Source organism: Muntiacus reevesi, chromosome 15 (assembly GCF_963930625.1).
Source record: "Muntiacus reevesi chromosome 15, mMunRee1.1, whole genome shotgun sequence".
NCBI classification, from domain to species: Eukaryota; Metazoa; Chordata; class Mammalia; order Artiodactyla; family Cervidae; genus Muntiacus; species Muntiacus reevesi.
The window spans coordinates 63,520,266-63,533,867 of record NC_089263.1 but is presented as its reverse complement, the minus strand read 5'-3'; the positions used below and the strand labels follow the sequence as shown (position 1 = coordinate 63,533,867).

The 13,602-nt window shown below is 48.2% G+C and overlaps 1 protein-coding gene across 2 annotated transcripts in view; it reads right to left on the bottom strand.

Annotated features, from left to right (window-relative positions):
• Nucleotides 1–11,724, bottom strand: part of TRAF3 (TNF receptor associated factor 3) — a 117,430-nt gene extending 105,706 nt beyond the window's left edge. Inside the window, exon 1 of one of the 2 annotated variants that reach the window (XM_065906255.1) lies at nucleotides 11,664–11,724. The gene's annotated coding sequence lies outside the window, so the exon portion shown is untranslated. The other variant, XM_065906254.1, reaches the window with a different exon arrangement.
• Nucleotides 11,725–13,602: the final 1,878 nt, after the last annotated feature.

The following is a 13,602-nucleotide window of genomic DNA, read 5'->3' as shown; positions in this document are numbered from 1 at the left end:
TAATAGGAGGGAAATTTCACAGATCCAAAATTATACCTGAGAAACTTCTGACAAGAGATGATCGAGGATGCCCGAATAAATATAAATCACACATTTTATATAAGCAATCACCATTTTATGAATGGGTGTGTCCATTCGTGAATTCTTGGTTCAGAACACAGAATGCATTTTCTCACCAAAAAGGGTAACACACAACAGCTGGAATTTCCATTTTAGCCCACAACAGCCTCTCTCAGAAAGTATACACAATATGTGTATTGTTGACAGCACCACAGAATCTAACCACCATACATATAATGGGTTAAAGAAGGTCACAAGTCCCTGCCACAGCTCTCATCAAGAGGCAGGCTCTATGTCCCCTCTCCTCAGTGTGGGAGTACGCTGTGGGTTCTTCACCTAACAGACACAACAAGAGCAACGCTACACCGCTCTGTCAGCCCACCTCCTCTCCTACGGCAGTCACTCTAGGAGTCTTTGGCTGCCATGTAAGAAGTCCAACCACCCTAGCAGAGAGGTCACCTGACGAGGCCCTGACACTATGTGGAAAGTGAGGAACCACTAAGCCTGGCCTTCTAACCATCCACACAGGTGAGCACTGCCATTTTGGACCCTCCATATCAGATCAGAGACCAAATAAATTCTAGTGAGTAGCTTCAGTTAATGCCACATAGAGCAGAAGAACCACCCAGCTAAGCCCTGCCTGACCAACCCACAGAACCATACTATCTATTAACAATAACAAATTACTGTTTTAGGTCACAGATGCTTAGGATGGTTTGTGACTCAGCAATCATTATCTAGAACAATCTGTGGTTTTTTCAGGAAATAACAGAATCTCTGGCACTGGCATCAGGAATAGAGAGTCCCTTCCTCCATTCGCCAGGGTTGACATAGAGTTAAAGTGGTAATGTCAGTCCGGATTTTGCTAGCTATTAGCCACTGGAGAAGCCTCGTGTTGGAAAGCAAGGAGGTACACAGTATGATCATCATCAGAGAGCTTTCCTGTCTGCTTCAAAACCCTCCTAGAATTTTCTACACACTACTGAAGACAGGTTTCAAAAGTTTGAAGAAACACAATGTACAGTCAAAATGCAGCTGATACCTTGACACCAAAGCCAAAGATACAAATAAAGAAAATGAAGGACCAATATTCTATATAAACACAGATGAGAAAATTCTCAACAAAACAGTAGCAAACCAAATCTAACAACACATTAAGAGGATTATGCACCATGACAGAGTGAGACGTATCCTAGGAAAGCAAGGGAGGTTCAACACACAAAAATCAATTAATGGAGCATACCACATTAATAGAAGGAAGGGGGAAAACCACAGACACACAGAAAGCATTTGACACAATTCAACAACCTTTCATCACAAAATAATCAGTATGCTAGGAATTTAAGGGAACTTCCTTAACATGACAAAGGGCACTTATTTTTTTTTTTTAAACCACACATAACTTCATAATCACACTGAAAAGTTTTCCCCTAAGATCAGGAACAAGACAAGGATCTCTGCTTTCACCGCCTCTATTCAAACTGCAGGAGAACTCCTAGCCAGAGCAATGAGGCAAGAAAAAGAAATAAATGGTATCAACATTGCAAAGAAAGAAACAAAGTATCTCTATTTGCCAATGACATCACTATATATGTAGAAAATCCCATGGAATCTACCAAAAAAACTAATAGAAGTAATAACTAAATTCAGCAAGGTACATTATCAACACACAAAAATCAGTTGTGTTTTTATAAACCAGCACAATTCAAAAAGAAAATTAAAGAATTCCATTTATAATAACATCCAAAAGAATACAATACCCAGGTATAAATTTAACAAAGGAAGCGAAAAATTTATATACTGAAATTATAAAATCTTACTGAAAGAAATTAAAGACATCTCACAGTCATGAATTGGAAGACTCAGTAGTACATGGCAATTCCCCAAGGCAGATTTAATGCAATCCCTGTCAAAATTCCAATGACCTTTTTGAAGAAAGAGAAAAACTGATCCTCAAATTAATATGGAGCTATAAGTGGTGCCAAGTAGTCAAAGCAATATTGAAAAAGAAAAATAAAGCTAGAAGACTCACACTTCTCAAACTTACTACTTCAAAACCTTTTTACTACTTCAAAATCAAAATGGTGTGCTGCTGGCATAAGGACAGACATACAGACCAATGGAATAGAACCGAGAGTTCAGAAATAAATGCAAACACTTAGCATAATTTATCTCCAACAAAGGTGGCAAGACCATCCAATGGGGAAAGAACAGTCTCTTCAAAACATGGTGGTAGGACAACCGGATAATCAAATGCAAAAGATGAAGTGGGACTCCTACATCATTTATAAAAATTAACTCAAAATGGACCAAAGATCTAAATGTAAGAACTGACACTATAAAATATACGGGTAAATCTTCATGACTTTGGATTTGGCAATGGATTTTCAAGTTTGATACCAAAAGCAAAAGGAAAAACAACAACAAAATAAAGTGCAATTCATCAAAATTAAAACCTTTTGTGCATCAAAGGACATTATCAAGAATGTGAAAGAACAACCAACAGAATAGGAAAAATATCTGTCGATCATAAATCTATTAAGAGTTAAATACCCAAAACATATGAAGAACTCCTACAACTCAACAACAAAAGAGACAACTCAGTTAAAACACGGGCAAAGGACTTGAAGACATGTTGTTTCAAAACAGATATACAATGAAAAGATGTTCAATATCATTGGTCATTAAGGAAATACACAACCACCATGACATACCATTTTACATCCACTAAAATAACTTGAATCAAAAAAAAAAAAAAAAAAGGCAAATGTTGACAAAGATGTGCAGAAATTGGAACCCTAGTACATTGCAGGTGGGGACAAGTTAGACACAGAATGACCATATGGCCTAGCAATTCCATTCCTAGGTATATTACCCGGGAGAAATGAAAACACTATGTCCACACAGAAGCATATATGTATGTGCGTGTGTATACACACACACACACACACACACACACACACACACACACACACACACACACACACACACACACACACACATATATATATCTCCTAATAGCCAAAAGGTAAAAAATCCAAACATCCAACAGTGGATAAATGGATAAATAAACTGACATATACATAAATGGAATACTATTCAACCATGAAAAAGGAACAAAATACTGCTAAGTACTACAATATGGATGTACCCCAAAAACATTATGCTACATGACAGAAGCTAGACACAAAAGGTAAGGGACTGTACAGTCCTTTTTATATGACGTATTCAAAACAAGCAAATCTATAGCCATGGAAAGTAGATTAGAGGCTATTAGGGTTAGAAGAAAAGGGGGGATAGGGAATGATTACTTATTGAGTAGAGAATGTTTTACAGGGTGATAGAAAAGTTCTGAAACTAGAGCAAGCCCTGTGGTTGCACAGAATTGTGAATACACTACATACCCCTGAACTGTACACTTCAAAATAGTTAACTGAATGTTATATGAATTTTGCCTCAATAAAAGAAAATTTGGTTGAACCACTGATCAACTCATACAAACACCTGCGTATCTAACATCCTCCAGGCACTCTTCTAGGAAATGGGTTAAGGTGATGGACAAAAATTAAAGATGCAAAAGGCAAGTGACTAGAGAGTGAAGCAGGGGCCATCTTAACTAGAGTGTTGAGGGAAAACCTAGAAGAGGTGACATTTGAACAGAGACTGGAACAATTTTAATATTATTATGCTAAATAATGGAAGAAAATAATGTATTAAAATATAGTTTTAAATTTATAAAAAAAATCATCATATGTAAAAACTGCTAAAAAAATGAGGGCCTATCTATAGACATTCCTTTTTGTGCAAATAGTGATTTTTAGTTTCCAGATATTTTATTCTTTGTTATAAATAATTTCTTTACAGTCCAATAATATGCTTCTTCTACCCCTACCTGACTTACAGGGCCAGGCCCACTCCCAAGACAGTGTACTGTTCACCTTGTTAACAAGCATGTTCTCCCTTTAGGAAATCATGCAGGGAAGGAATTTCCACTCACGACCTGCCAGGTCCCCACATCCACTCACATCCTCACTTTTAGTCCTCACAATTACTCCTTCATAGATGAGAAAACTGAGGTTCAGAAAGGATAAATAACTTACTATCACACTGACCTAAAGGAAGGACCAGAATTCAAACTGGGTCTGACTTCAGACCCAAACTCCTTCCACATGTAAATTCATCCCATCTGAGATGGCCTGAGAACATTTTGGGCCAGACTGTGAAAATAGGATGAAGCGGCCCTGTCCTCAAGAAGCTTGTCATCACAACACTAGAGACCCATCCCAGATGCATCTCTAGCACCTCCCTGAAGCTAGAGAAGGCAGGGCAGGCTTCCCCAGAAACATGAGGCCCTTGCTACCTCTCCCACACACTGCCTTAACCCCACTGCCTCTAACCTGGCGTGAGGACAAAGAGGACCTACCCCTTGTCGCTTGAGGAACCTGACCTTGAGACCTCAGGGTCCAGCTGTGACCCCGCGTACACAGCCCTCCGCCTGGCAGGTACAGATGGCTACGAAACACGCCCCCGCCCCTCAGTCAACACCAGTTTCATGTTCAAAACTTTACAGTGGTTCTAGCAGAAGAGCCACGTAAAATCTTCAACAAAATACCAGTGACATCACTTCCTTGCTAACTGTGGAGGTTTCTTTGTCTTTAACTCATATTCCCATAAGCAATCTGCAGTTATAATTAAATTCCACATGAATGGGTGGAATCTGTCCATGTTGGGCTGTAACCAGCTCTATAGAGTGACCAGGCCTCCGGGACTTGTTCACCACTAACAAGCTAACATTTGTAAAAGCCTGTAAAGATGTAATGACTACATACTATCATTATTACTATACTTCCGGTTTAAATGTAAATTAAGAGAGAAAGGGGAAAGAAAACACATTAGTAAATCAAGTTTGGGACCGCTCCTCGGCAAGAACCACAGAGCAAAGAATGCCTTCACTGATCTTACTAAAAGGACATGGAATGCAGGGTCGCTGACTGTAGGAAAATGAAAGGGAGAGAAGGAACAGAGCACCAGCAGGAAGAGAAGTCCATACAGGCAGAACAGATGCTGGAGGAGAGGAAGGACCATGTGAAACGCATATGCTGGAAAAAACACACGATGCCAAACATCTAGAATCTGAAAGCAAAACTAAGAAGTCTAGAATAAGAACAAGATCTAAAAACGGATTGTAAATTCAGCCTAAACTGACCACAGAGAGGACTGGTGAAAACACCGACTCTGGAGTCCAGCAGGCCTGAGGCTCTTCCTTTTCGCCATCTGTAAAATGGGGACAAGTCTTACCTCCAGAGCCAGGCTGGCACCAAGGTGGTGCCCAAAGGCAGCCTGTTTCCTTCTGAGGCCGGCACCCTGCTCGGCAGCCACAGAGGGCCCCGCGGGCTCTCAGGCCGCCCCTCTCACTCTTGCTCGCCATCCCCGGAAAACACCTCTGCGCCAGGCACCCCGGCTCCCACGGCGCCTCTGCCCCTCCGCCGCACACCCACCATGCGGTGCTGTAACCGGATCACTCCTCTGGCTTACTCCTCTGGCAGAAGCTCCTTGAGGACAGTGCTCACACCGCGTCTTACTTCACTTTTTAGCGCTGGCAAACTAGCCCAGCTCCTGGCTAAGTTTTCCCCCCAAAATGTGACTTGATTAATTTTCAATTATCCCAAATTGGATAGAGGCCAAGCAGTTTCCCTGGGGCCAATCTTGGGGAAATGAAGACTGCAGGGGGCAAGGGAGAAAAAAAAAAGCACCTCTACTCTGGGTGAACCTTGCCGGCCTGCCAGATAATGGACTGACTTGGGAGCCCTCCTTACCCAAACACTCTCAGCCAGCTGCCTCCCGTATAAAAGGAGGGAACTTCTCTCAGACATTTCTCCACGGGCATCTGACGCGTTAGTTTAGGATTGACACATTCTAAGGTCTCAACCCTCTTCCTCTATTAGATCTCAGTCCTCTATTACTATAAAAATTAACATCAATAGAAGGTTCTCTTGTCCATTTCTTTCATAAGAAGCACGTCTGTGCCCGCTGCTGTTCATCCCATTTTACAGATGGAGACATTCAGAGAGGCCCAGCAGCCACTCTGGGTCGTTCTGCTGGTGTGCAAAAGGGCAGGACTGGGATTCCGATCTTTAAAGCTGGTGCCTTCCACCATGCCCACACTTCTCAAGTCAGAAGGTGGATGGCCCCTAGGACACATGGCAGGAATGCCAGGGGACCCCTCACCAACCCTGGGGGAGTCAAGGATGAACACAATGCATCCTCTGGAGAATCCAATGCACTCAACAACTGAAGGGGGCAAAGTGTGTTTACAGCAAAAGAAAAAAAGAAAAAACAGACATATAACTGAGTACAGCATAAAATTCCTATTAAATTTTAAGATAAAACTTAATGGGCTTGGACTCCTATCAAGGGTTTGAGACATACTGAACTAAAACCATGCCTTTCCCATTCCCACAGAGAAAAGCCTTCTGAAACCAGAACACTTAATTTACCCCATAATAACATTTCAAACACCAGGCTATATTAATCCAAAAAAGACAGAATTTAATTTCCAGAATAAAGTTGTGACTCCCGGGCATTACTGGGCAAGGCAGGACTCAGGAGAACAGATTTCCTTGCGTTTCTCTTTAAGTCATTCAAAGCACCCAGGAAAGTTAAGATGCTGGATGAAGACTCCCATCTTACAAGCCCCCTCACACAACAAACCTGGGAACTAAGCGCTATCAGAACTGGGGGTGGAGGGGGCACAGTCCAGAGACACAGCCACAGGGCACCCCCACCTGCAGACACATATGCCAAACCACACGGAGCCAGCGGGCGAGCATCTGTTACATCCCTCTTCCTTCCCAAACTTGCAGATTCCTGACACAAACACTGACTGAGCGTCAGTCAACCATGTGCCAGGCCCTGGGTGGGGAGAAGGGGGGTCTAACCAGCACCCCACCACCTCAAGTGTATGCAGGTCTTCTACTGGACATTAACCTTCCAGGGTACAGTCAGTCACTGAAAACCTTCACTACAATTTTGACTCCTGGAAACTAATGTTTTAGTATTTTTGATGCTACTGTCGTCCTGAAGATTACTTTATCCCAATCAATTAATGAATTTAGCTTTTCTCTCCATTCAAAGAAACCAAGTTTCCAATAAATATGCTTATGGTTCTTGCCACAGAATTGGTGTTTTAATTGGAAAAGAAATTAGGATATCAGAACAGCAGGTATGATATCTTTCTTGGTAGAATGGCCTCATGAGAAGTTACGAAGTAACCTCCATTAAAAAAAAAAACATGGAGTCAGGAATGCCCTGATGGTCCAGTGGTTAGGACTCTGCACTTTCACTGCCTCGGGCCCAGGTTCAATCCCAAGATGCAAACTAAGGTCCCACAAGCAGCGCACTGCAGCCAAAAACAAACAAACAAGAAACCGTGGAGTTATACATCGGCATGGAGTAAACCTTATAAAAAAGTAAACCATGAAATGAACTTACAGGGAGCTTTTTTAGTTCTTGAGAATTAAAGAGATTTAGGTCATTTCAGCATGGATGACAGAGCAGTAGGTTTGGGGGTGTCCCCTGGGGAAGGGGCGTTCCAACACTTACTCCCCTCCCCACCACCTTTTGAGACTTTCCACCTACAGTGAGAAACGGCAGGGACAGCCAAGTGTGGCCGTCCAGGTCAGGGACCACCGCTCTGTCCCCCACCCCAGACCTGGCCCACCGCAGGGCAGACCTCTTGGTCACAAAGGGCCTGGCAGGGGCCAGGGGCCAGCATGGGAATCATTACAACCGGAAACCCACTAACCACCAGCATCACCAAGACCGTGTCTACTGGCATGAAGCAACAGGACCAGCACACCGTCAGATGCCATCTTCCCAAAACAAAGTGGGGCGGGGAGAAGTCCTCTTCCTGCCAACCTCAGGGTGGGCCCGTGGCACCTGCCTTATTGGCACTTGGTCTCAACACTCACTTCCCAGAAACCTTCCCTGACTACTCCGCCAGCCAGGAGCTGTCTACCCCTCCCCTGAACTTCCACCATACTTCCAGCCCTCCGCACGACCCGCTAATCCACTTTAGTCTGCTCTGCAGGACTTTTCTAGCCTCTTCCTAGTGGAACTGCACTCTCTAGCTGAGCGGCCAACTTCCTGAAGGCAGAATGGTGAAACCTTCCTTTTCCCTCTCCCTTCCGGGCATAACCTTCAGTCCTGGTGCTACCTGGTCAAACACCACTGGTTTCCAGCATCTTCCTCCACCACGCACAGGGGCTGAGACCACACTCTCAAAGGCAGGTGCTGCAACTCCCTCATCCCAGCACTAGAACCAGAGCATTATAGGAAGTCAAGGAACATTCACTGAACATCAAATTCAAGGAGAATAAGACTCCCCCATTCCAGCCAATGATCTACTTATCCCGCAGAGTATACAACTCAGCAAGGGATTCCAACCTGATTTCTGGAGATGACAGAAACCCACAACAGTCACCTGCATTTATGACATCTCACCACCTGCCAGCGTCACCCCCAACAACTCTGCACAGATAGACAAGCAATTCTGGCCCAAAAGGAGGTTTTGATGCTTGATGACAAAAACCTCACCTTCTCCTTCCTAGAGTGGTCAGTCCCCCACCCCTCACTGTTGGGCAGACCGCAGTCGATGAAGGCCCTATAAAGTGAGAAAACCATTTTGTATTTTTAAATTATGAATACTAGACATTACACGGGCACACATAATGTTTTCTTACATTGTTTTTCCTTTTCTGTTGAGAGCTGCACTGTCCCCTACTCCATGAGCAGCTGTGGACCCAGAGCCTGCTGCGATGGCACAAGCCATCCAGTCCCCGTTCGCCTCTCGACCGCCCTCCTGCCCGCAGGTGTCGGGCCCCTCTTGCTGGCTTCACTCCCTCCGCCCAAAGCAGGTCGGAGCATCATCTCCACATTCAGGCCTCAGCTGCCTCTCTCTGAGCAGCTTCCAAAACCACTGGCCTCGCCGCCTTTCTCACTTTGGAGCTCTTTCCCTAGTTTCTCTCTGTATCTCAAGTCAGTATGGTGACTCTCCTCCACCAGCAAAATAATGATAATAATTTTCCTTCCTCACAGAACACTTGTAAAGAGGCACGCGGGGGGTCCAGATTCCATTGGATTGACACAGAGGCCCTGGCCATATGAGGTCTCCTCTGCTAAGTTAACAGTTCTTAAATTGACCATTACAAGGAAACTCAACTATTGCATAATATTTGATAGGTTAGATCACTTGCTGTTTGTAGAGTCTTGCTGTACAGAGATGAAAAAATAGAGATGGGCAAATTTAACGCAATTTCCTTTGTTTGCTTGAGCTAGCCCAGACTTGCAACACCACAGTGACAGTTTTTCTTAAAGTACAGCTTTAACATCATCAAAAAGGACTTTAACGGAGTGATAAATCATTCTTGTCCTTCAGCGTATTAGCATATCTATACGGACAAACCTCCGCCCCCCCAGGCCCCACCAAGGTCCTTCCCACTTTGCACAGCAAAAAATTAAAGGGATTCTAGTAGGGGTGTTTATGGCATCAAAACCCCAAACACAGGGGAAAACAGCTAGAAGCAGCTCAAATGTTACAGTTAAACTAAGAACTCTCTTCAAGACACAAACAAGAGTAGGAATATTTTGATTGTATTAACAGAAACAACGGGCCAGCTGCTACTGCTTGTCTCCAACGGAATATCTTTACACCATTCTTTACAATGAGTGAGGCCATCTTATTAGTTCCAAAATGAATGGACAGCATCCAAGAAAAATAACTGGTTTTCTTCTCCCTCACAGAAAAATTCACATGAACGTCTTAGGAAAAAAAGAAAGAAAAATGCTGGAATTCTCCCTGCCAGCTCTCTGCTTCCCTGCTTCTGCACTGTGACAGCTGGAACAGATGGCGTCTGGCGAGACACCTCACATCTCAGACCTCGGCCCTGGCGAGGTCTGGTTCTGACTCGCGGTGCTGGGATCCTAGGTCTGTCAGGGTTCCTGTCCTGAGCACTTACTCACCAGATTTCCAACCTTGTACATTTTAGGGTTTTCCCACTAATAAGGCTTATTTTTGTTTTGGCCAAAAAATGTTTCGTCTTGAACTAATTTTCAGTATGCATATACTGTCACCACACAATAGTGAAAAAGCAAACACTTCCTTTCGTTTGAAAAACGAACGTACACTATTTTGCCAGACATCCTACACATGATGCAGTCTTTTGAACAGGCCATTTTCAAAGATGTGAAAGACAGGAGAAGATTTTAGCACCAACTGATGGTCCACTTGGTCATTTCTTTAGATAAGGATTTTATATACAAATGCAAGGTTACAGAACACACAACATTTCCAAAAGCTTCACCAGCAAATGCTAAGGAAAAAAAAAGAAAGAAAAAATTATGGCTCCTCCTCAGTTGTATGCTGTGAATGTAAATTAACAAGCGGCAACAACGCTCAACACAGCCTTTATGAATCCACAAAAATAAATTAATAAATCATACACACACACACACACCCCCTCATCTCATTCTGAAAACTAATTCACAGCTTAAAACGAAAACCATGAAATAAAATTGCTTCCTCCAACGGACAATTATATGAAGGCTTCTTAGATTTCAAAGCACGTCCACAACACTCCATCCATTTCCATTTTGTTGCTATGTTTTCAAGAGAAAGGTAAAGAATTCTTTTTCCACACGAGATTCTTTCTAAAGGCCTAAATATTAAATAGATGTCCCCAAACGGGGTGAAAACGTGGCAAAGTGTGCGTGAGCAATTAACCCAAGGCGCAATGTGTGCCTTTCGCCCCAAGCTGGAACCCAGTACCCGCCTGCCTCCGAGGCCACTGCAGCTCTTCGGTTATGAATCAGTCAGAGGTTCATCTGCAGAGGAATGACTCAGTATAAACTTTTAAATAATGGCTTAAAAAAAAAAAAAAAAAGAACCCAAGCCAGCCCGGGGTGAACACGTTCGGCTATGGAGACACCCGAAACGGTCCGCTTCTCACCCCGCAAAACACACAGCCTCGCCGGAGATGCTGATCTCTCGCCACCCCGGGGAGGTGGGGGGGGGGGGGTCACGTTTCCAAGCGGCCTTGGCGCCCCGTTTCCTGAAAAGCTGCGGGAACCCCGGCCCGCGGGGCCCTCGGCCGGCCGGCCCGGGCCGGAGGACAAAGTTTCCCGAAGTTGAGGCGTCCGGGGGGCGGGCGGGCTCGGGCTGGGGCGGGGGCGAGACGGTGCCGCACCGGGCACTCGCCGCCGGGCGCCGGGCCTGCGCCGCCCCGGTCCCGCGCCGACCGACCCCGGGCCCGCCCGCCGCCCGGCGCCCGGCGCCCGGGGCGCGGGATGGAACCGCCGGGGATGGAGTCGCCCGCCGCCCGCCAGGCCCCTTACCCGAGTCCGCGCCGCCCGGCCGGCTCAGCAGCGCCGAGCCCGTCCTCCGCCGCGATCCGCAGCGTCCTGCTCCCCGGGCAGCCCCATGTCGGGGGGCGGGGAAGGGCCGGCGGCCGCCGCCGCCGCCGCCGGCTGGAAAGTCCCTGCTGGGCTGCAACCCGGCTCGCGCACGCGGCGGCCGCGCCGCGCCGCGCTCCCTCGCCCTCACGCACCCTCTCGCAGGCACTTCCTCTCGCGCGCTGGAAATCCCCGCCGGCCGCCGGAGCGCGCCCTGGCGCGCGCCCGCCCCGCCCCCGCCGCCGGCGCGCGCGCGCGTGGGAGCTGCGGGAGCCCGCGAGAGCGGCCGGCTCCCCGCGCCGCCGCCCCGCGCGCCCCCGCCCGGCCTCGCGCGCGCCCGCCGCCCGTCGCTAAGGCCCTCCCCCCGGCGCCCGCCGCCCGGCCTTAGCAACGGCGCCGCGGCGCGGGCGGGGGCGGGCTCAGCCGCCCCCAGCGCCGCCCCGCCCCCGCGCGCGCGCCCGGCCCCCGACGCCTCGCAGCCCCAGCCGCGGGCGTCCCCCCCTTTCCGGGTCGAAAAGCCACGCAAGCTGCGTGGGGACCCGAAAGGTGCAGGTCCCCTCAGGGTCGGGAACCATGGCGTCACGCGTTTCACCACGCGACCACCCTCACTCACACCGACACACATTGAACACACAGACTCACACAACTACTCACAGTCAGCGACACACAGCCAACTCGCGTTTTTACACATGCTCACAAGACACACACACGCTCGCAGACACACAGTTCACACGCACTCCAGGACACACTTGGTCACAGACCTGACCCCATGCGCTCACACCTGTACATGCATTCACACACTCTGACAGCCATGCGCCGTCGCGCCTGTGCACACTCGCCCCTCCACACCGCTCCCTCTCCTACGCAGGACCAGGTGTTGCGGCTGAGGGAGCCCATTGAGGGGGGGCTCCTAACCCTTTGGTGGGCCTTTCCTTGCTGCCGGGGCCCCTCCCACACTCAGGAAGTTGTGTCTTGATCGAGTATGAGCAGCGTGGCCAGTCAGCCAGAAGCTCCCAGAGCGCCCTGCTGGCCTGGGGACCCCGGGGCAGAGCGTGCAGCCGTGTGAACCCCCTCCCCGCCCTGGACCCCAGGCCTTCTGGGGCACCCGCTTCTCCACAGGCCTCGGCTCTCTGCCCGCCCCCCCCAAGCCGTCAGTGATTCCCCGAAGTCCTCTAGGTCTGTGTGTTTGACCTGTTTGGGCCTGGCAAGATGGGGCACGGCGGAGGGCCTGTCTATCCGTGAGGCTCCAGGCCAACCAAAGAGCAAGGCCATCTCTGCACCAGTTGATGGTCAACACGGAGGGGACAGAATGGACTGCCCCGTTTTCTCTTCCTCAGAAGGTTCATAGAGATCTCCAGACAGAGCCGAGACCAGTGTCACCAGCCTAAGTCAGTCTCCCTTCTTATACTTCTCCAATGACTCGTCGAATAAAGGCAGGAAGTTCAGCATCTCCTCCAGAGGCTGCCTCTGTGGAACGTTCCAGAACCCTCGGCAGTCTGGTCAGGCTGCTGGAACCCCGGCTGTGGCGCCATCAGCCCGCCGGTGTGTGCTTGTTCTCCAGCCGCAGAGGTGGGGGCTCGCTCTCTAGACTCTCAGACTGCAGCAGGGCCCCAGCTCGGGCCACTCGCTGAGAGGGCAGAGCTCCCTGAGTTCAGCCCGGAGAACCCAAGATGGCCGTCGTCCCCACAGCAACCATGTTGAGGTGGCGGGTCAGCCTCGGCCAGCCCTGCGCACAACCGCTGGGCTCTGACTGGAAGCTCAGTTACCAGAGGAGCTCCCCCCTCGCGGCAAGGGGAGCGTTCCCTTCTGCTCCCGAGCCTTGGGTGTCCCTGCCTGCCTGTCAGAAGCCTTAACGGCAGCCACTGCTCCTCCGGCCAGGCCCGGGGCTCCAAGGCCTCTGTGTATCTGCTCATCTCCTCCCAGCTCCCCCGGGCTGGCTCGGGCCGCACTCCCACCTCCTGCCTCACACTATACTGGGGTCTTTTTAGGACTTTGCCAGAAATTCTCTAGACTGGACCGTCTTTTGGTTCTTTTAGCACAAACAACAGGGTTGAAGTTTCAAAGACCCGTCAGAGGGGTTTTGGACAACTCTGT